Source organism: Anomaloglossus baeobatrachus, chromosome 3 (genome assembly GCF_048569485.1).
Source record: "Anomaloglossus baeobatrachus isolate aAnoBae1 chromosome 3, aAnoBae1.hap1, whole genome shotgun sequence".
Classification (NCBI taxonomy): domain Eukaryota; kingdom Metazoa; phylum Chordata; class Amphibia; order Anura; family Aromobatidae; genus Anomaloglossus; species Anomaloglossus baeobatrachus.
Window position 1 is genome coordinate 236556331 of NC_134355.1, and position 26610 is coordinate 236582940.

The 26610-nt window shown below is 47.7% G+C and overlaps 1 pseudogene; it reads right to left on the reverse strand.

The window, feature by feature from the left end:
* Positions 1-240: 240 nt before the first annotated feature.
* Positions 241-26610, reverse strand: part of LOC142297204 (uncharacterized) — a 187963-nt pseudogene continuing 161593 nt past the window's right edge.

Here is a 26610-nt window from a genome sequence, read left to right on the forward strand (position 1 = left end):
CATCGGAATCATCACTGCCAATGTTGTCTACATATCCCGGGGGCATGTAGGCTGCTGCATCCTTTTTGCGTAAAAAATTATGTAGAACACAGCTGGCAAGAACTACACTATCAATGGATTCGAGTTTGAGATTTATTGGTGTTGAGAACACACGAAACCGACTTGCCATAATTCCAAACGTATTCTCAACAACCAAACATGCCCTTGAGAGACGGTAATTGAAATTTTGACTCTCGGGACTCAAAGTAGTCTGGGGATAAGGACGCAGGAGATGGCTTTAAAGAGGAAACGCCTCATCCCCTAAAAAAACAAAATTTAAATTATTTTCATTTCCTGAATTTGGAGGCAAAGGAAATTGTGAACTAAATAATCGCTTTCCAAAATCAGTTTGTTCTAAAACGCCACCATCGGAAACACGGCCATTTATTCCTACATCCACTGTTAAATATTCATAATTTGCATTAACAACTGCAAATAAAATTATACTAAAGAAACCTTTATAGTTATAAAAAAAAGAACCACTATTTGGGGGTTTAATTATTCTTATGTGCTTGCCATCAATCGCACCACCACAGCAGGGAAATTGCCACCTCGTCGCAAAATTATGAGCTATATCAGACCATTCTGAAGTTGTCTGGGGGAAAGGCATGAAATCTGCTAACGCATGTATTATTGCCTGACAAGTCTCCGGAATTAATGAACTTAATAGGGATCTCGAAATACCGGCAGAATATTGTAAATCAGTGAGGCTACGGCCTGTGGCAAGATAGCGCAACGTCACCAGCAACCTTTCTTCCGCAGGAACAGCCTTACGCATTAAAGTATCTCTGCGCTTTATGTATGGGCTGATACGCGTCAGGACTAATGAGAAAGATTCTTTCGACATACGTAGATAGTTGCGGTAATCATGCGGATTGCGTTCCTGTAAATCATGCACTAGACGCACGTGGGATATCTCATCCCTTCGAAGCAGCCATTGGCGTGACCATAATCTTTTGGGCCGAGGATTCATACGTGTATTTTGGACCATTTCCTCCTCCTCTTGCAATATCTCGGTCATAAGGAGACCCACAGATAAAATGTCAGTTTCGACATTGCTGAACATCCTGTTACCTTAAAATATATAAAACAAAAACATTATAATGACGCCAAATGTCGATTTGGATCAAAAAAGGAAAGATTGGCATATAACAACGTACCACAAAAAAGGGATAACAAGGAGTGAGGGCAGAAAATCCAGCGAACAAACAAACTTAAGAAAAATTAGGAGTAATGCACTATAAAACACTGTGCATGACGCCAAGGCTGATTGTTCACACATCATGACTACAGCTCCGTATTTTATAACAGTAATAACCAATCAAAACGCATCTGCTACAACCAATCCGATTAGATTAGGCGTGATTATTTAAAACCACAAATACGCCCTGAACGTTTAATGACGTCACAAACAACTACGAGGATGGCCGATTACACGGTGTCACACTTTGCAATGTGTCGTTCATTAAGACTAAACTGACCGATTTTATGGAATTAAACGATGAGTACACGATGGCCGAATTTCTAACGATAAGGCATCGGTTGGACTCGCAAGGAGCTGTCACATGAGGAGATGTCGTTACGAATGACGGAAGTGCGTCACAAAATCCGTGACCCCAACGATGCATCGCACAATATATCGACTCGTGTAAAGCAGCCTTTAGGGTTCCTCTGCTGACAATTTTGCTATACCACCTGTGCATTGTACACCACCTGTCCATTTTTGCTAAGCAATTTTAATTGCAAAAAGTCCTGCCACTTTTAGGGCCATAGATTCATTGTCTGGGATATTACGTGAGGGTTCCTCTGCTGACAAATTTTGCTATACCACCTGTGCATTGTACCCCGCCTGTCCATTTTTACTACGCAATTTTAGTTGCAAAAAGTGCTGCCACTTTTAGGGCCATAGTTTCATTGTCTGGGATACTACGTGAGGGTTGCTCTGCTGACACTTTTTCTATACCACCTTTGCAATCTACACCACCTCTCCATTTTTGCTACGCAATTTTAATTGCAAAAAGTGCGGTCACTTTTAGGGCCATAGTTTCATTGTTTGTTTCATAGGGTTCCTATGCTGACAATTTTGCTATACCACATGTGCATTGTACACCACCTGTCCATTTTAGTTTCGCAATTTTAATTGCAAAAAGTGCTGCCACTTTTTGGGCCATAGTTTCATAGTCTTGGATATTACGTGAGGGTTCCTATGCTGACAATTTTGCTATACCACCTGTGCATTGTACACCACATGTCCATTTTTGCTACGCAATTTCAATTGCAAAAAGTGCTGCCACATTTAAGGCCATAGTTTCATTGTCTGGGATACTACGTGAGGGTTCCTCTGCTGACAATTTTGCTATACCACATGTGCATTGTACACCACCTGTCCATTTTTGTTTCACAATTTTAATTGCAAAAAGTGCTGCCACTTTCAGGGCCACAGTTTCATTGTCTGGGATATGACGTGAGGCCTCTGCAGACAATTTGCTATACCACCTGTGCATTGTACACCACCTGTCCATTTTTGCTACGCAATTTAATTGCAAAAAGTGCTGACACTTTTAGGGCCATAGTTCCATTTTTTGGGATATTACGTGAGTGTTCCTCTGCTGACAATTTTGCTATACCACCTGTGCATTGTACACCACCTGTCCATTTTTGCTATGCAATTTTAATTGCAAAACGTGCTGCCACTTTTAGGGCCATAGTTTCATTGTCTGGGATATTACGTGAGGGTTTCTCTGCTAACAATTTTGCTTTACACATGTGCATTGTACACCACCTGTCCATTTTTGCTACGCAATTTTAATTGCAAAAAGTGCTGCCAGTTTCAGGTGCATATTTTCAATGTCTGGGATAGTACATGACGGTTCCTATGCTGACAAGCAAGCTACAACACCGCTGCATAATACACCACCTGTCCATTTTTGCTACGCAATTTTAATTGCAAAAAGTGCTGCCACCTTTAAGGCCATAGTTTCATTGTCTGGGATATTACGTGAGGGTTGATCTGCTGACAATTTTGCTATACCACCTGTGCATTGTACAACACCTCTCCATTTTTGCTACGCAATTTTAATTGCAAAAAATGCTGCCAGTTTTAGGGGCATATTTTCATTGTCTGGGATAGTACGTGAGGTTTCCCATACTGACAAGCAAGCTACACCACCTCTGCATAATACACCACCTGTCTGTTTTTGCTACGCAATTTTAATTGCAAAAAGTGCTGCCACTTTTGGGGTTATAGTTTCATAGTCTGGGATATTACGTGAGGGTTCCTCTGCTGACAATTTTGCTATACCACCAGTGCATTGTACACCACCTGTCCATTTTTGCTGCGCAATTTTAATTGCAAAAAGGGCTGCCACATTTAGGGCCATAGTTTCATTGTCTGGGATACTATGTGAGGGTTCCTCTGCTGACAATTTTGCCATACCACCTGTGCATTGTACACCACCTGTCCATTTTTGCTATTCAATTTTAATTGCAAAAAGTGCTGTCACTTTTAGGGCCATAGTTTCATTGTCTGGGATATTACCTAAAGGCTGCTTTACACGAGTCGATCCATCGTGCGATTTTTTTTGCAAAGTCTTTTTTTTTTTTTTGTATCGCTGATAGGTAGTTGTCCATGTGTCACACGTTGAGTGTTGTCAAATGACCACAAAACGCTCATCGATATATTGATTGGCCATGGCGGACGTCCAAAAGGCTTCACACATGTTTTCCTTTGGTCAATCTGTCTTTTGTATGGGCGTAATTAGGCAAACTATACAGTCCTCCGTGACGTTGTCTGGATTGTTGCACGCCCTGAATTATTGTGACCTGCTCAATCCAGTTCTGCTAATGTGGTTGATTGGTTACATCCCATATATATAGTTTCTCTTCTGCGTCTGTCTTTGTTGCCTCGTGTGTCCTTAGCATCAATCTTGTTTGTGGTCTGGTTTATGACGAATTCAGAGTATCTATCTTCCAAAGGTGGGTTAAATTTGGTTTTGTATGGTTTATTTATTGTGTCATTTAGCCGTTCACAATGTTTTATTTTTTTTTTTTTTTTTTTTATTTGTGTAGGTTTTATCGTGTATTATGTTTTTTGAAACATAATAATGTTTATTTTTTATTTTTGCTTTTTTGTTGTTTTAAAAAGAAAAAAGATTACATGTTTCTTATAACAGTGTCAAATAAAATGTTCTCATATATTCATTCCCAGATGACGGCTCATCAAAACGAATTATTTTTGCGTGACTTCATTGAAAAATATCGCATGTTAACCTGTCTTTGGAAAATTAAATCGCCTGAATATAGTAACAAACGCATCAAACAAGCAGCTTATGCGGATCTGATTACTATCTATGAAAACCATTTTCCTAATGAGCCAGTGGATGTAAATCTTATCAAGAAAAAAATACAAGGAATACGCACTGTATATAAAAAGGAACTCAATAAAGTCGAGGAGTCACGACGTTCAGGGGCTGCGACTGCCGATCTTTATGTCCCACGGCTGTGGTATTTTGATCTACTTGACTTCACAAGAGATCAAGAGATTCCAAGGTCATCAACAAGTATGCTTTCCATTCAGGAGTCACAAAATGGGGCGATTGGCAGCGAGTCAGCGACACAATTGGTATATTAACCTTTATTCCTAAATTTATGTTTACACACTATGATCCTATTTTTTTTTTTTTGTTTTGTTTTTTAAGGTGTTGTATGATCTGCTTGTGGTTTTTTTAAATATTTTTTATGTACCAACAGAAATAACCAACAGAAAAAATTGTAAACACAAAAGCGTTACATGAATTTTTTTTTTCCATTATTGTAGTTCCAAAATATGTTGTATCTTCTCTCTAATGTGTTCACACATCATTCTAATTGGTTTTAATTTATTTTTTTTTTCTTGTTACAAATGTAGGATTATGCTACTGAAAGCACTTCTCAAGAGCAGGAAACTCCAAATAGCTCACAAAATCCATCTTTAACATCGTGTGAACAAACACCTGCCACATCAAGACCTTTTTTAAGGCAATTACCAAGGAGAATGAGAAGACCAACTTTATTGGCACGTGGAAACGAGTTGGCGTCCATTTGTCGGTCAATACTTGAGAAACATGACCGTCCACCTGTATCTGGATTTGCGCATTATGTGGATGATGTTTGCAAAATACTGGAAAAGAATCAAAAATTACATGCAGAAAGAATCATCGCCCAAGTCCTACATGCGGCACACGAAAATCGCCTTACATCTGCAACAGTATTAAACGAAGATTTTTTCCCAGAAAATACATCTGTTGTTGCTGATGTGGCAACCCTTGGGGAATCTGTTGCATTGTCACCACCTCGAAAAGTTAAAAGCAAAAGGCGTCGGTAATTTTTGTATCATTAGGGGGTTTTTTTGTAATTTAGATACGCAATTCGCATTCAAAATAAGACAAAGAAAATATTTGTCTACAATCTTGAACTTTTTTGCATTTTCCGACTCATCTAATTTTTCATGTATATATTTCACAATAAATGTTCGGTTGAGAAAATTTTTTTTACCATGTTTTGTTCTTTAAAAAAAATAAATTGTACAAGGCAAACAAAATCAAAATGTTTTTTTTAAATATATTTATTATATATTGTTTTAACTACCCATTCAGATAATATTTTTAGGCATTATGTACACCAAAATAACATGGTCAAAACATCATCACATGTTGTGACTGCAAAAGTTTTGTTTAAAAATAAAATAACAAAACAAAATTATGCATTATCATCCATGTATGTTTTTAACAATTGAACATGATCTTGTGCTGTCTGGGATAATCTGCATGCTGACTGATACACTTCTTCAAGCTTTGGTCGATCATCTGGTTTAAAAAAAAACAAAAAAAAACATACATTTCGAGTTGTAATCATTTTATCATCAAAACTTTAAAATACAACTATAATAACCTGATCTAACTTGCACAGACGCAGAATCTGAATCAGAGCTGAGTGTCCAACCAACAGCATGAACACATCTTGCAGCAATAGGAGGATGATCTTCAATGTTATCTAGGGAGTGACATAATAGTTAAATTTTTTTATTTTTTTTTAAAAAAAAGGCAAGTAAAAAATAAAACAAACCTTGCTCTGAAACCTCATTTTGATCCAAAACAGGAATTGGTTCGGATGAAGTTCCAGGATTATTTATTATTGCGCTCCCTTGGTCCGCTACATGTGATGATCCTTTGAAAAAAGAGATAAAACAAATAATTTATTTAGCAAAAAACACATGACTAACATGCCATATTATGTAAACACATGTATGAATCATATTATACACATGTTTTTTTTTAAAAGGGCCAAAAAAAAAAACCCACTCATGTATTGATAAAATATACCTCGATTAGTGGCATTTTGTGCTCTAATTTCTGCTAGACGTTCCTTGCCACGATATTTCAGATCAGCCATTTTCTTCCTGATCTGCGCTTTTCAGCGGTGGAGGCCAAATTTTTTCCAAAGAGCTCTCTTAATCTTGCGTAGAACTTTTTTTTTTATGCTCCCTTGGACGTTCAGATATAAGTAGACAATCATAATCTCTTTCATCCATTTCGCTGACAAGAAGATGGATTTCTGCAACTCCCCAGACAGTTGCTCGCAAGTTTGCAGACATGTTTGTTTATGCGATTTTAAAACCGGAAGTGAAAATTCCTGCCTGGCTTGTAGTGAAAGGAAGTGATGGCAGTGTTTATTTTTCAAACCTAGAATAAAGTTGTAATGCTTTGAAATCATGTCATGTATGTATTTTATAAATATATTTGTATTCATATATTTCTAACAAAGGAAATTTGTTTGTTGATAGTTATTTCTTAATTTAATAATAATAATAATAATAATCTTTATTTCTATAGCGCCAACATATTCCGTAGCGCTTTACAATTCAGGAGGATCATATACAAACAAGTAACAGTTATAGAAATACAATATTTAGAGGGGAAAAATAATACAACCCTGCTCGTGAGAGCTTACAATCTACAATGAGATGGGGGGAGAGGCAAGGTTCAAGTGCTTATTTACAATGACAATCCAACCATCTCACGGAAATGGGGCTGGATAATGGTTTCCTGGACCAGTGGGCCCGAGCCTTGAGATGCCTTTGGGTGCCATGGAGTTTGATGTGGAGCTATGTTGTGAGAGGTTGTAGAGGGACTATGTGAATCGAATCTGATTAGGGAGTGTGATAGGCCGCCCTAAAAAGATGCGTCTTTAGGGTGCGTCTGAAGCTGAGTAAGTTGTGATTTGTCCTAACTTCTTGGGGTAGAGCGTTCCAGAGGGTTGGTGCAGCTCGGAAGAAGTCTTGGATCCGGGAGTGGGAGGTTCGAATTAGTGTGGATGTTAGTCGAAAGTCGCTTGCAGAGCGTAGAGAACGGGTGGACTGATAGACAGAGAGGAGGGTGGAGATGTAGGGGGGTGCTGCACTGTGGAGAGCTTTGTGGGCGAGAACAAGCAGTTTGAATTGGATCCTATGATATATGGGCAGCCAGTGCAATGACTGGCACAGAGCAGAGGCATCCGAGTAGCGGTTAGCCAGATAGGTGACCCTGGCTGCTGCATTAAGGATTGACTGTAGAGGAGAGAGTCTAGTTAGGGGGAGACCAATTAATAGAGAGTTACAGTAGTCCAAGCGAGAGTGGATCAGGGCCACGGTGAGGGTTTTTGTCGTTTCCATTGTGAGAAAGGGGCGGATTCTAGAGATGTTCTTGAGGTGCAAGCGGCAGGTGCGGGCAAGAGATTGTATGTGGGAGGTGAAGGAGAGATCAGTGTCAAGTATAACCCCCAGGCAGCGGGCTTGCGGCCTAGGACTTATCGTTGTGCCACACACAGAGAGGGAGATGTCAGGTTGAGGAAAGTTGGAAGATGGAGGGAAAAGAAGAAGTTCAGTTTTGGAAAGGTTAAGTTTCAGATAGAGAGCAGACATGACATTGCAAACTGCAGTCAGGCAGTCACTGGTGTTCTGTAGTACAGCGGGGGTGAGCTCAGGGGAGGAGGTGTATAGCTGTGTGTCATCAGCATAAAGATGGTACTGAAAGCCAAATCTGCTGATGGTCTGACCAATTGGGGCAGTGTAGAGGGAGAAAAGAAGAGGGCCAAGGACTGAACCTTGAGGGACCCCAACAGTGAGAGGAAGAGGAGAAGATGTGGAGCCAGCAAATGATACACTGAATGAGCGGCCAGAAAGATAGGAAGAGAACCAGGAAAGAACAGTGTCCTTTAGGCCGATAGAGTGGAGCATAGAGAGAAGGAGATGGTGGTCAACAGTGTCAAAGGCAGCAGAAAGGTCAAGAAGAATAAGCAGAGAGTGGTCACCGTTACGTTTTGCTTCAAGTTTTCATTTAATTATGTTTGGTTCATTGTTTAATAAATAATAATTTTTTTACAAAAAAGGTAATGGTCTCCGACTTTGTTAACACACTATAATGTTTAGCAATGCTTTTGCTATTATAAAATAAAAAATAAAAAAAAATATTTTGGTCAAATAATAAAAAAAAGGAAAAAAAAAAAATTATGACGCATTAAAATAATCACAAAAATGATCCCGATTGATTATGGCATCATGCTGGACACGACCAAAAGATTGAGGTGTCGGCAGGGATGGCAAATGTGGATCACTAAAACGCCAAACTCCAGGGACAACATCGGAATCATCACTGCCAATGTTGTCTACATACCCCAGGGGCATGTAGGCTGCTGCATCCTTTTTGCGTAAAAAATTATGTAGAACACAGCTGGCAAGAACTACACTATCAATGGATTCGAGTTTGAGATTTATTGGTGTTGAGAACACACGAAACCGACTTGCCATAATTCCAAACGTATTCTCAACAACCAAACATGCCCTTGAGAGACGGTAATTGAAATTTTGACTCTCGGGACTCAAAGTAGTCTGGGGATAAGGACGCAGGAGATGGCTTTGAAGAGGAAACGCCTCATCCCCTAAAAAAACAAAATTTAAATTATTTTCATTTCCTGAATTTGGAGGCAAAGGAAATTGTGAACTAAATAATCGCTTTCCAAAATCAGTTTGTTCTAAAATGCCACCATCGGAAACACGGCCATTTATTCCTACATCCACTGTTAAATATTCATAATTTGCATTAACAACTGCAAATAAAATTATACTAAAGAAACCTTTATAGTTATAAAAAAAAGAACCACTATTTGGGGGTTTAATTATTCTTATGTGCTTGCCATCAATCGCACCACCACAGCAGGGAAATTGCCACCTCGTCGCAAAATTATGAGCTATATCAGACCATTCTGAAGTTGTCTGGGGGAAAGGCATGAAATCTGCTAACGCATGTATTATTGCCTGACAAGTCTCCGGAATTAATGAACTTAATAGGGATCTCGAAATACCGGCAGAATATTGTAAATCAGTGAGGCTACGGCCTGTGGCAAGATAGCGCAACGTCACCAGCAACCTTTCTTCCGCAGGAACAGCCTTACGCATTAAAGTATCTCTGCGCTTTATGTATGGGCTGATACGCGTCAGGACTAATGAGAAAGATTCTTCCGACATACGTAGATAGTTGCGGTAATCATGCGGATTGCGTTCCTGTAAATCATGCACTAGACGCACGTGGGATATCTCATCCCTTCGAAGCAGCCATTGGCGTGACCATAATCTTTTGGGCCGAGGATTCATACGTGTATTTTGGACCATTTCCTCCTCCTCCTGCAATATCTCGGTCATAAGGAGACCCACAGATAAAATGTCAGTTTCGACATTGCTGAACATCCTGTTACCTTAAAATATATAAAACAAAAACATTATAATGACGCCAAATGTCGATTTGGATCAAAAAAGGAAAGATTGGCATATAACAACGTACCACAAAAAAGGGATAACAAGGAGTGAGGGCAGAAAATCCAGCGAACAAACAAACTTAAGAAAAATTAGGAGTAATGCACTATAAAACACTGTGCATGACGCCAAGGCTGATTGTTCACACATCATGACTACAGCTCCGTATTTTATAACAGTAATAACCAATCAAAACGCATCTGCTACAACCAATCCGATTAGATTAGGCGTGATTATTTAAAACCACAAATACGCCCTGAACGTTTAATGACGTCACAAACAACTACGAGGATGGCCGATTACACGGTGTCACACTTTGCAATGTGTCGTTCATTAAGACTAAACTGACCGATTTTATGGAATTAAACGATGAGTACACGATGGCCGAATTTCTAACGATAAGGCATCGGTTGGACTCGCAAGGAGCTGTCACATGAGGAGATGTCGTTACGAATGACGGAAGTGCGTCACAAAATCCGTGACCCCAACGATGCATCGCACAATATATCGACTCGTGTAAAGCAGCCTTTAGGGTTCCTCTGCTGACAATTTTGCTATACCACCTGTGCATTGTACACCACCTGTCCATTTTTGCTAAGCAATTTTAATTGCAAAAAGTCCTGCCACTTTTAGGGCCATAGATTCATTGTCTGGGATATTACGTGAGGGTTCCTCTGCTGACAAATTTTGCTATACCACCTGTGCATTGTACCCCGCCTGTCCATTTTTACTACGCAATTTTAGTTGCAAAAAGTGCTGCCACTTTTAGGGCCATAGTTTCATTGTCTGGGATACTACGTGAGGGTTCCTCTGCTGACACTTTTTCTATACCACCTTTGCAATCTACACCACCTCTCCATTTTTGCTACGCAATTTTAATTGCAAAAAGTGCGGTCACTTTTAGGGCCATAGTTTCATTGTTTGTTTCATAGGGTTCCTATGCTGACAATTTTGCTATACCACATGTGCATTGTACACCACCTGTCCATTTTAGTTTCGCAATTTTAATTGCAAAAAGTGCTGCCACTTTTTGGGCCATAGTTTCATAGTCTTGGATATTACGTGAGGGTTCCTATGCTGACAATTTTGCTATACCACCTGTGCATTGTACACCACCTGTCCATTTTTGCTACGCAATTTCAATTGCAAAAAGTGCTGCCACATTTAAGGCCATAGTTTCATTGTCTGGGATACTACGTGAGGGTTCCTCTGCTGACAATTTTACTAAACCACCTGTGCATTGTACACCACCTGTCCATTTTTGCTATGCAATTTAATTGCAAAAAGTGTTGCCACTTTTAGGGCCATAGTTTCATTGTCTGGGATATTACGTGAGGGTTCCTCTACTGACAATTTTGCTTTACAAATGTACATTGTACACCACCTGTCCATTTTTGTTACGTAATTTTAATTGCAAAAAGTGCTGCCACTTTTAGGGCCACAGTTTCATTGTCTGGGATATTACGTAAGGCCTCTGCTGACAATTTTGCTATACCACCTGTGCATTGTACACCACCTGTCCATTTTTGCTACGCAATTTTAATTGCAAAAAGTGCTGCCAGTTTCAGGTGCATATTTTCAATGTCTGGGATAGTACGTGAGGTTTCCTATACTGACAAGCAAGCTACACCACCTCTGCATAATAGACCACCTGTCTGTTTTTGCTACGCAATTTTAATTGCAAAAAGTTCTGCCACTTTTAGGGCCATAATTTCATTGTCTGTGATATTATGTAGCACCCTGGACTAGCCAGGTCATCACAGGTACTACAACACAACACCCCCCACCCCGAGATAGGCACATCAGTCAGACACAAAATCCTTATTGCCTCCCTCCAGGGGCTGATGTCCACACCAGGTGGGGTGGAGCCAGGTGGTTGGCCCCACCCACTGAGGAGTTCACAGTCCTGGAGGCGGGAAAGGAAGTCAGATGAGTTAGGGAAGGGAAAGAGTGAGGAGTAAAGTGGTAGTAGAGGAGCAAACTGACTGTGTCCGGGTAGGTTGGCAGATGGTGGTGGCCGTCTGCAGGAGAGGCAGATCAACGCGGAACCGTAGGACCGGGGACGGGCGGTAGCCCGCCGGTACCGAACCGGGGAGCGAAGTGAAGCCAGCACAAACTGGCAGGGCCTGTGGACCCCGACCAGGCTTGGAGTCGCCGTTAAACAGGTCAAATCCGTTAGTGACCGGAAACCCAGGGGTTTCCAAACAGCCAAGACCCGATTGAAGGCAACCGTCCAAACAGCAGAAGGGAAATACAGCTACCGCCACAGCTAGAGTTCCCAGGGCCAGAGCCTGAGGGCAAAAGGACTCCTCCAGCGCATATCCACGCTGGGGAGCGGGTTACCGGTGGGAAACCATCGGGACCGAAGTTACACAAAAGGTGCAGGGAAAGGCAGCTACCACCAACCGTCCGGGAGAAACCACAGCAGCCGGCAGTGGGACCCGTCCATCCAGCCGTTTGTTTTACCAGAGACTTGCATCCATTTGTGGCTGAGTGGGTACTACCGTACCGTCCGACACCGCGCTGTGCAGTCAAAGCGCCCCTGCACCTTGCCAACCCTGTCTCCCCGTCACCTCACCGGGCCCCCGGGACCACCAACCCCTACCCACGGAGGAGGAAAACAACATCCCAGCTGCTCCCTGCCATCGCTCCCGGGATCCCCGTCAACAGCAGCGGTGGTGTACTGTCCAACCTCACCACAACCCGTGGGTGGCGTCACAAACCAAATCCCCAAACCAAACCATCCCTTTCACTCACGGGCGAGGAGCGCCGCTCGAGTCCCCGGATCCGGCCCACTGCTCGAGCAACCGAGCAGCCACAGCAGCGCTGGACCCGAGCGTTAGCGAGAGCGCAGCAGCGACGGCGTCCTCCCCGCCCGCGACAACTTGGCGTCACGAACAGGATCTTACCGTTCTACCGGCTGGTAGAGGTGCACCTTGTGTCCCGCCGGCGGTGTCCGGCCGAAAAATTTCAGAAGCCGCCATCTTGGGCGCGAAGATTTTCCCGCTCGAGCATCTTCTCGAGCAGTGGAGGCGCGAAAGCCGAAGCTCCGCCCCTGAAGAGGAGGTGCTGAGAAAAGACCAAGGGGGGACGGATGGCGTCCGGCCGCATGAAAACCGCGGCTATAAAAGCAGGGACGCCAGGACTCTGCGGCCATATTTGGTTCCTGGAAGATACCGCTGCCAGTATGCACAATCCATCCAGTAACACCGAAGTCCCCGCGCCTGGTACCGCGACGTGGGTGGAGATCCGGACCGTTCAGCTGAGCAGCCGCCTGCAGGTCCGAATGCAGCTCCTCCTGGAGGAGTGGGAGGCCAACATGGCGGACGTGGTGGCGGCCATACGGAGACGCGAGGTGGAGGAAGTCTTGGAGGAGCGGGTAAGCGACTCACGCCCCTGTGTTCCTACAGGATCGGTTGTCACGGCTGAGGGGCCAGGTCTGCGCCCGCTCGCCCTGCTGCCTCCCCCGCTACCCGTGTTGGCTGCTGCCGCCCCGCCACTAGACCCGCTACACGCACAACCGGTAGCGGAACCCTGCCCGTCTGCCCAAGCGGACCAACCTGCAGCTGAAGCCCGCAGACGCCCCGAGCCGCTTCCCTGGAAGTACCTGAAGGCATCATCCGTCTGCGAAGACTTACCGGTGGCACCAGAAGTGACCGTGCCAAGTCCCGTCCCGGCTCCGGTGATCCGTCCCGTGCAGGAGGAGGTGGAGGTCAAGGGGGAGAGGACCCCTGTACCCATCCCCCACGCCTCGGCTGAGGCTGCGCCGGGTCGTTGCTGCGAGGCAGCGCCCCAGGCCATGGCCACGCGTGATATTCCACCTAGGGCGCCAGTAGTGGGCAGTGTAGTGGAAATCCCGCGGGGCCCGACCCGCGCGCAGGGGCAAGCAGCAGCCCCTTATTGGGACAGGGAACCGACCCCGCTGGGCCGAGAGATTGCGGAGAGGGAGAAGCGGAAGGCTGAGCTGATAGCCCACACCATACAAGAAAAGGAGAGCCTCCGCAGAGCCACCTTCCGGGTACGGGGCCCGATCCACGAGGGGCAAGTAAGAAGGTTTGATATCCGTCGGGGATATGGATTTATTTTTGAGCCAGGCCTGGAGGCCGAGGTGTTTGTGGCCCGCCAGGACGTTAATGCTCATCTGCCAGAGGGCCACCCGGGCCACAACCTGCTCCCAGGCGACTTAATCATGTACACGCGGCACTGTGGAGAGAGGGGCTGGTTTGCCCTGGATGCCAAGTTGATAGGAGGCCAGGAGGCCCAAGAACCATCCCAGCCTACTCATCCGGCTTGCGTAGTGGATCTAAAGTAAGGCAGCGGTCCCTCCGTTGCACCGTTGTCCCTGTTGGGACCACCAGTACCGTTACCTGTTAAATGACTGTGAATCAACCGGAGATGTTACCTGATTGTCGACAGTGATTGAACCGGCCGTTGCCGGCAAGTAGTCCCCGTAGGGACCCTTTGTTACCGTGCATAAGAAACTACTTATGTACATGCCTGAGAACTAGCAGGGCACCCAAACACTAGTGGAAATGTAAATATGTTGGCATGTTTCCGTTGCCGCCTTCGGAGAGGCAGATTGGAGGAAGGGCCCGCAGCAGAGTAGGCTGGGGCCTGGCCACCACCTGGACCGGTGGCCATCCTTTGGGGGTCAGGGGTCCCCCTGGACGTGGAATCCCCTGAAGTGACCGTAGGGTGCGAAACACCATACCCGTTCCCGCTCGGGCAGCCTGGATCTGGACTGGGGTCAAGGGGTGCTGCCCACTTCTTAGGGGCAGCATCAGGGCGAGGTTGTTTGGGTGGGAGAGCGGAAGCCGTCCGTTTTAATAAAAATGTCTACCGTTTGTACCGTTGAAGTACCGTGCCTCCCGTTAAGGAAAGATCCATAAAAATGCTTTGTTGAATGTTTTTCATATGTTTTTCTACCTTTTCAGTTAAAAACAAAACCGGTGATGGACGGGCAGCCCGCGGACGGTCTGCATTTAACCAAGGGAGAATGTGGTGCCCTGGACTAGCCAGGTCGTCACAGGTACTACAACACAACACCCCCCACCCCGAGATAGGCACATCAGTCAGACACAAAATCCTTGTTGCCTCCCTCCAGGGGCTGATGTCCACACCAGGTGGGGTGGAGCCACGCGGTTGGCCCCACCTACTGAGGAGTTCACAGTCCTGGAGGCGGGAAAGGAAGTCAGATGAGTTAGGGAAGGGAAAGAGTGAGGAGTAAAGTGGTAGTAGAGGAGCAAACTGACTGTGTCCGGGTATGTGGCCCAGGCACCAAGAGCAAGGTTGGCAGACTGTGGTGGCCGTCTGCAGGAGAGGCAGATCAACGCGGAACCGTAGGACCGGGGACGGGCGGTAGCCCACCGGTACCGAACCGGGGAGCGAAGTGAAGCCAGCACAAACCGGCAGGGCCTGTGGACCCCGACCAGGCTTGCAGTCGCCGTTAAACAGGTCAAATCCGTTAGTGACCGGAAACCCAGGGGTTTCCAAACAGCCAAGACCCGATTGAAGGCAACCGTCCAAACAGCAGAAGGGAAATACAGCTACCGCCACAGCTAGAGTTCCCAGGGCCAGAGCCTGCGGGCAAAAGGGCTCCTCCGGCGCATATCCACGCTGGGGAGCGGGTTACCGGTGGGAAGCCATCGGGACCGAAGAAACACAAAAGGTGCAGGGAAACGCAGCCACCACCAACCGTCCAGGAGAAACCACAGCAGCCTGCTGCGGGACCCGTCCATCCAGCTGTTTGTTTTACCAGAGACTTGCATCCATTTGTGGCTGAGTGAGTACTACCGTGCCATCCAGCACCACGCTGCGCAGTCCAAGCGCTTCTGTACCTTGCCAACCCTGCCTCCCCGTCACCTCACCGGGCCCCGGGACCACCAACCCCTACCCACGGAGGGGAAAACAACATCCCAGCTGCTCCCTGCCATCGCTCCCGGGATCCCAGTCAACAGCAGCGGTGGTGTCCAACCTCACCACAACAGGTGGGTGGCATCACGGACCAAATCCCCAAACCAAACCACCCCTTTCACTCACGGGCGAGGAGCGCCGCTCGAGTCCCCGGATCCGGCCCACCACTCGAGCCACCGAGCGGCCGCAGCAGCGCCGGACCCGAGCGTTAGCGAGAACGCAGCAGCGATGGCGTCCTCCCCGCCCGCGACAACTACGTGAGGGTTCCTCTGCTCCCACTTTTGCTATACCACCTGTGCATTGTACACCACCTGTCCATTTTTGCTACGCAATTTTAATTGCAAAAAGTGCTGCCACTTTTAGGGCCATAGTTTTATTGTCTGAAATATTACGCGAGGGCTCTTCTGCTGACAGTTTTGCTATACCACCTGTACATTGTACACCTCCTGTCCATTTTTGCTACGCAATTTTAATTGCAAAAAGTGCTGCCAGTTTTAGGGCCATAGTTTCATTGTCTGGGATATTACGTGACGGTTCCTCTGCTGACAATTTTGCTATACCACCTGTGCATTGTACACCACCTGTGTGTTTTGCTATGCAAATTAATTGCAAAAAGTGCTTCCAGTTTTGAGGCCATAGTTTCAGTGTCGCCCAGGGATAGGGGGTACTCAGATCCGGGCCAAGGGGTCGCTTCCGGAGGTATCACGGTGGCGTGACCCAATCTGTGATCCCAGGCACCACAACAAAAAGGGGATTAGGTGAGGGAGATTGTCCATGATGCCACCCGTGGGTTGCGGTGATGAGGTGGTGGCACTGCCGCTGCCTCTGGGGACCGTGCCCGGGACTGGTGGTATGGGGCAGCAAGATGGAATCCCCTCCATGGGTAGGGGAGGTGTAGTCCTGGGGCCCAATTGGGAGTTGTGGTGGTGGCAGGGATTGCAGGGAATAGTACACTCACAGTTCAGTTATCGTGGTGCTGGATGAAGCTGGATTGATGTGGAGGGTCAGGAACGCAGATGGAAGAAATACTCAGAGTCTTTTGTAAACCAAATTGCTGGTAACTGGTGCCCACGGCCGGCTGCTGTGAGGATGGGTTTCCACATTCGTGTGTGTAATTCAGGTGCTCTTTTCCTGCCCGAGGTCTGTGTCTGCTTTGCACACTGGTCCGGACTGGGTCCTGACAGCTGGCACCAGGGGGGGGCCACTACCCTCTCCCGGTCCACTTCCGGTCCCACTAGCGGCTGGCCTTTTCCTGAAGCCCTGACTACCACTTTCCCCAGCCACACACAGGGGCTGCTTCCAGACTCCTCTCCTCCTGCAGACTGACTTCAGCTCAAACTCTGCTCTCTCTAAACTCCTCTCGCCCCTCCCTTTTCCTGGGGAGGGGGTGAGTGGGACCTGATTGGCTGGTCTGTTTCTGTGTGGAAAACTCCCCAAGGGAGTGTGAGATCTGCACCAAAAACATGGATGCAGACCTCGTGACACCTTGGTTTTGCCAGGCCGGCACATTTCATTGTCTGGGATATTACGTGACGGTTCCTCTGCTGACAATTTTTCTATACCACCTGTGCATTGTACACCACCTGTCCATTTTTGCTATGCAATTTTAATTGCAAAAAGTGCTGCCACTTTTAGGGCCATAGTTTCATTGTCTGGGATAGTACGTGAGGGTTCCTCTGCTGACAAGTTTTACTATACCACCTCTGCATTGTACCTCGCCTGTCCATTTTTACTACGCAATTTTAATTGCAAAAAGTGCTGCCATTTTTAGGGCCATAGTTTCATTGTCTGGGATAGTACGTGAGGGTTCCTCTGCTGACAATTTTGCTATACCACCTTTGCAATCTACACCACCTCTCCATTTTTGCTACGCAATTTTAATTGAAAAAAGTGCTGCCAGTGAAGCGATGGCCGAGAGGACCACCGCGGTGCAGAGTAGGTTACAGTACACAAGACGAGGTGCGAACAACAAGGGTGTATTTATTAACAGGCGGGGAAAGATGTGGAGAAGGCAGGTTCAAGCATGGGGTATACAGTGGCAAAACGTAATTTAACAACACTTTTGTATTCTCTAGCTGGTGCGCTCAATAGCACGGTGCGCCAACTATTACAGGTTCAAGAAACACAAAAACAGTCATGTACAATGCTACCCTCCACGTAACCTCTCTGGCCTCTGCTAAACGGGCCCCACGGATGCCGTCTTCTACCTACTGAAGCCTACTTTAGCCCCTAGTATGTGCACAATATTCAACTCACAGTGATGCTGGGGACATGGATCCAGTCCCGGGGGCTCCCCAACAACAGTCTCATCCGAAGGTGCGCCCGTCTCCTGGGCCGAGTTAAGAGGATCAAAATCTTCTTCTTGCTTCAGATTCCTCGCTGGTTCCCTGGGATCTGTGAGTCTCTCTCTCGATTCAGAAGAAAACTCCAATCCTCCGAGACACACCGGCTGTGTGTTCCTTCACACGCATCCAAAGGAAAACAGAAACTCAAAACTCTTCTTACACTCGGGCTGTCCATTAGCACACTTTCTGCAGGGGGAGCAGAACATTCCATTACCCCCAGACACGGGGAGGTTTCTGTCTCTTAAAGTCGCAGCGTGTTTCTTATTGTCCATAGCAGTAACACCCCCCAATATGCCTCCCCACTTAATGATGGTCGTCCTCGGCCATCACAGCTTCGAGTCCACCGTGTAATGAAGGAAGGTTCAATGTGCATACAGCACCTGTAGAGGAGACAACAATGGCAATACAGCAGACCTAGTACACCGTTCAACATATCGGATTGGTGGAACCCCTGCAGTAGACCTCTGAGATCTTCTAAGATCTTGACTATCAGGCCAGGCTTGGCTAGCTTCCAGAGGAACACTTGCTGTGGGAGCCGCAGTGGAATCTTGTCTGGTCTCTTCTTCCCGTGGCGGTAGTGCTTCATCCATGGGATCTCCGTTTCCGGAAGGCTGAGGGTCCCCCCCTGCATCGGGGACTGTCCACCAGTCATCATCAACTTCACACACGGATGACGTAAGTTCAGGGAGTGGGGCAGAGACTGCATGAGATCTTGGCGTAGAAAGAGCTTCAGACCGGCATGGTTGCAACATATTTCTGTGTAGTACTCTAGGGCCAGATGCTCCATTCTCAATTTGTACCTTGTAGACCGGGCCATCAGCATACACCCGTTCGATTACTCTTTAGGGTTGAACTTCCCATCTTTCACTCAGTGTACCCTTGGGGCGTTTCTCTCTGACTAACACTCGACCTCCAGGTTGAAGCGGTATCTCTTGAGTTGGTTTAGGGCTCATATATTCTTTCTTCTGTAGCTGTTGACAAGCCAACCGACGTATCGTCTAAAATCATTGTCGATTTTCTTTCACCCACGAAGTGACAGTTCGTTCCATGAAATCCTCTGACTGCTCCAAATTCAGCTCGATGATTTCTCGCCCAACTCTTCCAAACAGCAGTAGATATGGGGTGTAACCTGTAGTGGAGTGAACTCGGTTATTGTAGGCCCAGACCAGTTCTGCCAGGTAATCCGGCCAACATGCCTTCTTATCTTCCTCTAATGTTCTCAGCATTTGAAGTAGAGTTCGGTTGAAGCTTTCACATGCTCCATTGCCTTGGGGGTGGTAATGTGTAGTCCGAGATTGCTCGATGCCATACATACGACATAATTCCTCCATCACCTTGCCTTGGAAACATGCACCTTGATCGGAATGGATCCGCTTCAGGCATCCATACACCCGGATGAAGTCTTGGCAGATGGACCGTGCCGCCGACTCAGCAGTCTGATCTCTAGTCAGGGTGACTACAGCGAACTTGGAGAAATGGTCGGTCATAACCAAACAGTATTGTAGTTCCCGAGCGGAGTGTCCCACAAGGAGATAATCAATCATCAACAGTTCTAGCGGTTCTTTGGTCTGTATGGTCTGAATGGGTGCCCTTTCTTCGTTGCTTTTAATGAGGTCACATACTTGACATTGCCGGCAAACCTCCTCCACCACAGACTCCAACCTGGGGCAGTACACGTACTGCTGTAACCATTGGTAGGTCTTTGCAGGTCCGAAGTGAGCGCCAAACTCGTGAGCTTCCTTAGCTACCTCTTGAGCCATTTTTCCGGGGATGACCACCTGCCATCTTGCCTCTATTTCTTTTGGCTGTTGTTGTGAAGATGTAATTTACCCTCTCACTGTATATGCTGTACAGATTCCTATTTCAAGCTGGGTTCATTGTCTTATTTGAACTACTTCTGTGTACATTTCTATTGTTGTAGGTAATCACCCCCTAAAATGCAAGGTTATATCCTCTTGAGGCACTTCCATCCCTGGGGGTAGGGGGAGGTGGGCCTAGAGTCCAACTAGTGTAAACTCTGCTTACCTGGGAGATTCAGTCAGAGTGAGCTGAAACTTGAAGAGGGCAGGAGCTCCAGCCTGTGTGGCTATGGACACGGACGGAGCTAGGCCTGTGTGGCGGCCCGTGGGATTGTGTGGAACTCTTTGGACTACTGTAAGGACGATTGCTTTGTAATCCGGTCCGAGGATTGTCGGGAAGGGCCCCCGAATCTGTTTTACGTGGACTTATCGTGTGCTGTTCCAGTGTTCTTGTGAATAAACCTGTTGGATCGTTCCTCGGCCTGGCGTCCCTCACTGCTCTGTTGCATACCCCGTCACAAACTGGTTGGCAGCGGTGGGATCAGAGCAGAAGGAATGGAGGACAATGGCTCAACATCATTAACCAGCACTGCAGAGTACAAGACCTGGACTTTGGGGAGCCTGCAATCAAAGGCCCGTGAAGTAGGAGTTCGTTTCAAAGGACTCTCCAAGGAGCAGCTGATTGAGGCGCTAGAAGGAGTCTGCTCTCAAAATGACGTGGAGGAAGGATCCTCACAGCAAACGGAAGAAAGACGGGAGCTGGAGGTAAATACCCAAAAAAGTCAATGGGTTGTGTGGTATGAGGAAAAGATGGCACTGCTTGGAGATAAGGCCACCATAGAAGATAAGAGGGAGGCCATGCGTGGAGCTGAAGAGAAGGAGCGCAGGATGGAGGAGATGGCATTGCTGGATAAGCAGCTCGCTGTGGAAGCCGCGAGAGGTTCCAGACAGACTGTAACCCCAGCACCCATCATGAGGGAACTTCCCAAAGTGTCCCGCAAAGACTTTAAGCCGTTTAATGAGGCTGCAGGCGACATTGAGGGCTTCTTCCAGGACTTTGAGCATCAGTGTCGATTAATGGAAGTCCCGGACAGGGAGCGTGTCCGGCATCTGGTTGGGCTCCTAGAGGGGGGAGCTGCTGAAGCCTATAGAGCCATGGACCCTCGGTGGAACTGTGAGTATGCGGATATTAAACAGACTATTCTAGAACATTATGCTGTGACCCCAGACACTTACAGGACTCAGTTCCGTGCTTTAGCCTGTGATGGGGAAGTGTCTTTTAAGATATATGCTCATAGACTCAAACAAATATGTAATCGCTGGCTGGAGGCAGAGGAGGCCTTATCTTGGGAGACCTTCCTGCAGGTCATCCTAAAAGAACAATTCTTTGCCCAGTGCCCCGCTGAGATCCGGGAATGGGTGCGTGAGAGAAAACCAGCGACAGTGGAGGAAGCTGCTGCTCTCGCTGATGAGGCTCTCACCATCAAGCCTCAGTGGAGGGTTCTGTTGGAGGATGGAGAGACGCCTAACAGCTCCACAACACCGGATGCCCCCAGTTATTCTGTCCCCATTGTTCCCCGTTCCTCTAAGCCACCACATGTTGATACCCGTGTTAATGTGCCTCCAGTTGCTTCTACTGCACTTTCTGGAATACGCCGGGGAGAGGAAGTAACAGAGCGCAGGTGTTATGTTTGTAGGCATCCCGGGCATTTGCAGGCCTCATGCCCAGCCAGCCCATGGAGGAATCATCCTCAAACCCCTACAGCACCTTCAGGTGGGAGTCGGCCTCCAAGTTCCCCTACCCCTTACCCAAGAGGACGCCTTGGATGGAGGGAGACCCAGCTCAGATGCTATCAATGTGGACAGCCAGGGCATCGGCAAGTCTCCTGCCCAGCTGTTCAAATGAGGACTGATCCTGCGCCCAATCGGATTGTTAATTATTTACAGCCCAGCGCCATGGAGGAAGATGTGGCACCGCTATGTGAGGACTGGCCTAGTGACTCAGCCCCCCATGTTGCACCACCAGGAGTTTACGGGGTGCGACCTGCAGTTATGACGACTTCTGCTCATCGAGGTAAGCACTTGCAGGAGGTTGTGCTGGATGGACAGAGACTTGTTGGATTTTGTGACTCGGGTGCTTTCCTCACACTGGCTGATCCCCGAGTGGTTCGGCCTGAGGCAATCCATAGAGGACCTGGGATTGTCATTGAACTGGCTGGTGGACAATGGAGGACTATTCCCACAGCCACTGTGGATCTGAGCTTTGGTTTTGGGGTCAGGCGATGTGTGGTTGGGGTGATGGGTGGTCTGCCTGCAGCTGTTCTCCTGGGCAATGATGTGGGAGAGCTACGATGCCAATTCGTGGCTGCATGAAGCCACATGTAAGTAACGCTCTGCCTGTGTGTACTTAACCAGTGACCTGTAGAGGTCCCTAGTACGTACACAAGTTGGGAGGGGGAGGGATTGTGAAGATGTAATTTACCCTCTCACTGTATATGCTGTACAGATTCCTATTTCAAGCTGGGTTCATTGTCTTATTTGAACTACTTCTGTGTACATTTCTATTGTTGTAGGTAATCACCCCCTAAAATGCAAGGTTATATCCTCTTGAGGCACTTCCATCCCTGGGGGTAGGGGGAGGTGGGCCTAGAGTCCAACTAGTGTAAACTCTGCTTACCTGGGAGATTCAGTCAGAGTGAGCTGAAACTTGAAGAGGGCAGGAGCTCCAGCCTGTGTGGCTGTGGACACGGACGGAGCTAGGCCTGTGTGGCGGCCCGTGGGATTGTGTGGAACTCTTTGGACTACTGTAAGGACGATTGCTTTGTAATCCGGTCCGAGGATTGTCGGGAAGGGCCCCCGAATCTGTTTTACGTGGACTTATCGTGTGCTGTTCCAGTGTTCTTGTGAATAAACCTGTTGGATCGTTCCTCGGCCTGTTGTCTCTCCTTGCTCTGCTGTACACCCCGTCACAGTTGTCTCTTACGATATAACACTGATCCTCTAACTTCCAGTCTATCCCACTGGTGTAAGACACTCTTCATCTCAGCGTCCAGATTAGCCCTTTCTTGTTTGTCTGGCTTCTGCTTCTCGGTTACCCAGTGTTTCATCTGTTGCAGCCCTTCGTCTGCATCTTGAGCACATCCGCATTCTTCATTGGTTCTCCCCAGGGACCGGGGCAGTGTGCAAGCCTGCCTACTTAACTGAGACGCAACCACCGAGGGCCCAAACTTGCTAAAGTCTGGCGTTTCTTCCTCCTCTAATCGTTCATCGAGATCCCCCACTGGGGTCTCCGCCGTCACTCTTGACAGCCCATCCGCATTTGCGTTTTCGGTAGCAGGGCGATAACAGATGGTAAAGTCAAACTTTGCAAGGCGAGCCACCCACCGTTGTTCCAAGGCTCCCAATTTGGTATTCTCAAGGTGGGCCAGAGGATTATTGTCTGTTCGGACCTGGATCTTGGTTCCTGCCAGGAAGCCAGCAAATTTCTCTGTCATGGCCCACACTAGGGCCAGGAGCTCTAGTCGAAAGGAGCTGTAGTTGTGGGGGTTTCTTTCGCTGTCCCGCAAAGACCTACTGGCATAGCCAATCACTCTCTCATGTCCATTTTGCATCTGAGACAATACTGCACCGAGTCCATGAAGCCTACCATCTGTGTACAGCAGGAATGCTCGGTCGAAGTCCGCATAGGCCAGGATCGGGGCTGAAGTAAGGGCATTCTTAATAGCCTGAAAAGCCTCATCTTGTCTCCGAGCCCAAGAGATGCCCTGGTTCTTCGACACTCCGGCGGTCCCCTCAGCAGCTCGTTCAAAGGACCCGCCACCTTTGTGAAGTCTTTGACGAACCGGCAGTAATACCCGGCGAGTCCAAAAAATGCCTTGAGTTCTCTCACCGTTTGAGGGACTGGCCACTTCTGAATGGCCACCACCTTTTCTGCGGAGGGTAGGACTCCATCTTGTGACACTGTGTGGCCCAGGTACTCGATCTCTCTCTTAAAGAGGTGGCATTTTTTGGGCTTCACCTTCAGGTTATGAGCCTGTAGTCTCCCGAGTACCTGTCCAAGCCGGTCAAGGTGTTCTTTGAACACGATGATGTCATCCAGATAGATCAGGGTTGCTTTAAAATTTAGGTCTCCCAAGCACTTTTCCATCAGCCGTTGAAACGTGCCCGGAGCATTGGAGAGTCCGAAGGGCATCCGGTTAAACTCAAACAATCCCATCGGGAGGATGAACGCGGTCTTGGCTTTGTCTTTTTCCGCCACAGGTACTTGCCAGTACCCGCTTGCTAGACCCAAGGTGGAGAAGTACTTGGCCTTCCCCAATGCCGTCAAGGATTCTTCGGTTCGTGGTAATGGGTACGAGTCGTGAACGGTACAAGCGTTGAGTTTCCTGTAGTCTACACAGAACCGGATGGTTCCATCGTTTTTCTTGACGAGTAGCACCGGGGCCGCCCAAGGGCTCTGGCTGCCCTGCACTATTCCTGAATCCAGCATCTGCATCAGTAACGTCTTTACCTCTTGGTACATCTTGGGAGGGATCTGTCGGTACCGTTCTCGAATCGGACGAGCTTCCCCGGTCGGTATCTTATGCATGATGGCTTCAGTGCAGCCGAAATCTTCAGCGTGGTGAGCGAATGCGGCTTGGTTCTCCCACAGCATATCTTCTACTGCTTGCACACGCTCAGGGCCCAGCGATTTCACATCCACTTCCATCTGATCGAGCATGGCCTTTCCACTCCACTCTGGGGATGGCATCTCTTTGGCCCTCGCAGAGACTGCTAGGGTCAACCCCGCACCTTCTATCGGCGATAAGGATATCTCTTTATGACTCACCACCTCGCCTTTATGTACGTACACCAGGGCCAGATCCGTCCCTCGAGGCAAGGTGACCTCACCGGGACCCACATTCAAGGCTCTGATAGGGATGCGTCCTTGTTGGACCACAGCTACAGTTCGAGCTATCATAACTTTTTGGTCCACTCTTCCGGTTGCTACAGGCTGAACAATCACTTCTATCCCATCGAGATTGCGATAGGTTCCCACTGGGAGGTTTAATATACTTTCTCACCCGGGAGGCAGGATTATAGGTTCCTTCCCAGGAGCCCTGATGACCCCTACCGTCTGATGAGATGGCACACTCTTCTGCGTCCCACAGACGCGGATCAGCCGTTGAAGTGCTTCTTGTGTAGGCTTATGTGTAGTAGCTTGTTTCCAGTATCCGGGTCCCCGTTTGGTGAACATAATCTGATCTAATTCACGTAGGACATTCATCCCCAATATTACAGGTGCATCTTCATTGACGGGCTCGGGGACTAGTAGGATCCCTTTTCTACTCCTGTGACCGGGATCGGTTGTTGATTAGCCGCAATCACCCGGATCAGTGTCTCTTTCTCTGGCCTGGCCAATGTCTGGAAATGTTGATTGAAGTATGCTTCTGGCATCGTCGTCACTTGTGACCCGGTATCTATCAAGCAATTCACTGGGACACTCTCGAATTCAGCACGTAGGATGGGACAACCAGCGATCAAATGTTCGTTATGATACGGAGCGGCCTCCCATCTCGCCTCCCCCGCAGAGTGCCGCACTACTGCGGGGGTTGGTAGTTTAACGATGGCTTCCGTTGGCTGTGATTGTTATTCCGGCACCCCGTGGCAATATGCCCCCGACCTCCACATCACAAGCAGTGGATGTCTTCTCCTCGCTGGGGAATACCTCGTGCCTCTGGTGGCTGACAGGAGGAAGCCTGCAGCCTCCAGTCCCCCATTGGTAGCGCCGAGGAGTTATTGCGTGAGTATGATGGGCCAGGTTGGAAGGAGGAGTGTGTAGCTGGGTAGGGATGTTCATTAGACAAGTCCCTCATTCTTTGCTCCATCTGAGTGTACGTTGAGGACGGATTTCTGTAAATTTTGCACCACCTGGACCAGCCCCACCTGGCGGTTTGAGTCCACTCTGGAGGTTGCGATTTGGACACGCACCACCCCAGAAGCGTAACTTTCTTCTTTACTTCGGGCTACTGCTTCTGCTAGGATTTGACGAAAAGTAAGAGCCGGATTCGCTCGGACCCGTTCTGCCAGGGCTCGCCTCAAGGATACGCTATGCAATCCCAGAATAAACTGTTCCCGGAGTATCCGGTCGGTAGAGCCTATGCTGCCGGGTCCATCTGACTCCTTTCTCTGGACCTCCGCTAACACTTCTTGTAGTGCTGTTGCATACTGAGAGATCCCTTCTTCTTCCCGCTGCAGCCTCGAAAAAAATTTGGCGCGAAGATGTCCCGCGCTAGCTGTCTCGCCATAGATCTCTTCCAAGAATCCAACTAACTCTTTCATGGAACTACGGGTGGGTTCTGGTTGTAGACAGACGTTTCTACAGGCTTCTCCTTCTAAGGCAGTCAAAGCGATGTCCACCTCAAGCTCTGGGCCGATGTTATACACTTTCAGGGTGCTCTACACCCAGTCGCGCAGTGCCATGTTATTGCCATCGAATTTTGGTAGCACACTAAATATGGTGCCCATTGGAAGTGTCCTTGCAGGGGTTCTACCATTGCCTACAGCAACCCCATTAACATTAGCGTTCCCGCCGTTGCTGTCTGCTGCCTCCATCTTGGTGACCATACCCTGCTCGCAGTGCCACTTGAAGCAATGGCCGAGAGGACCACCGCGGTGCAGAGTAGGTTACAGTACACAAGACGAGGTGCGA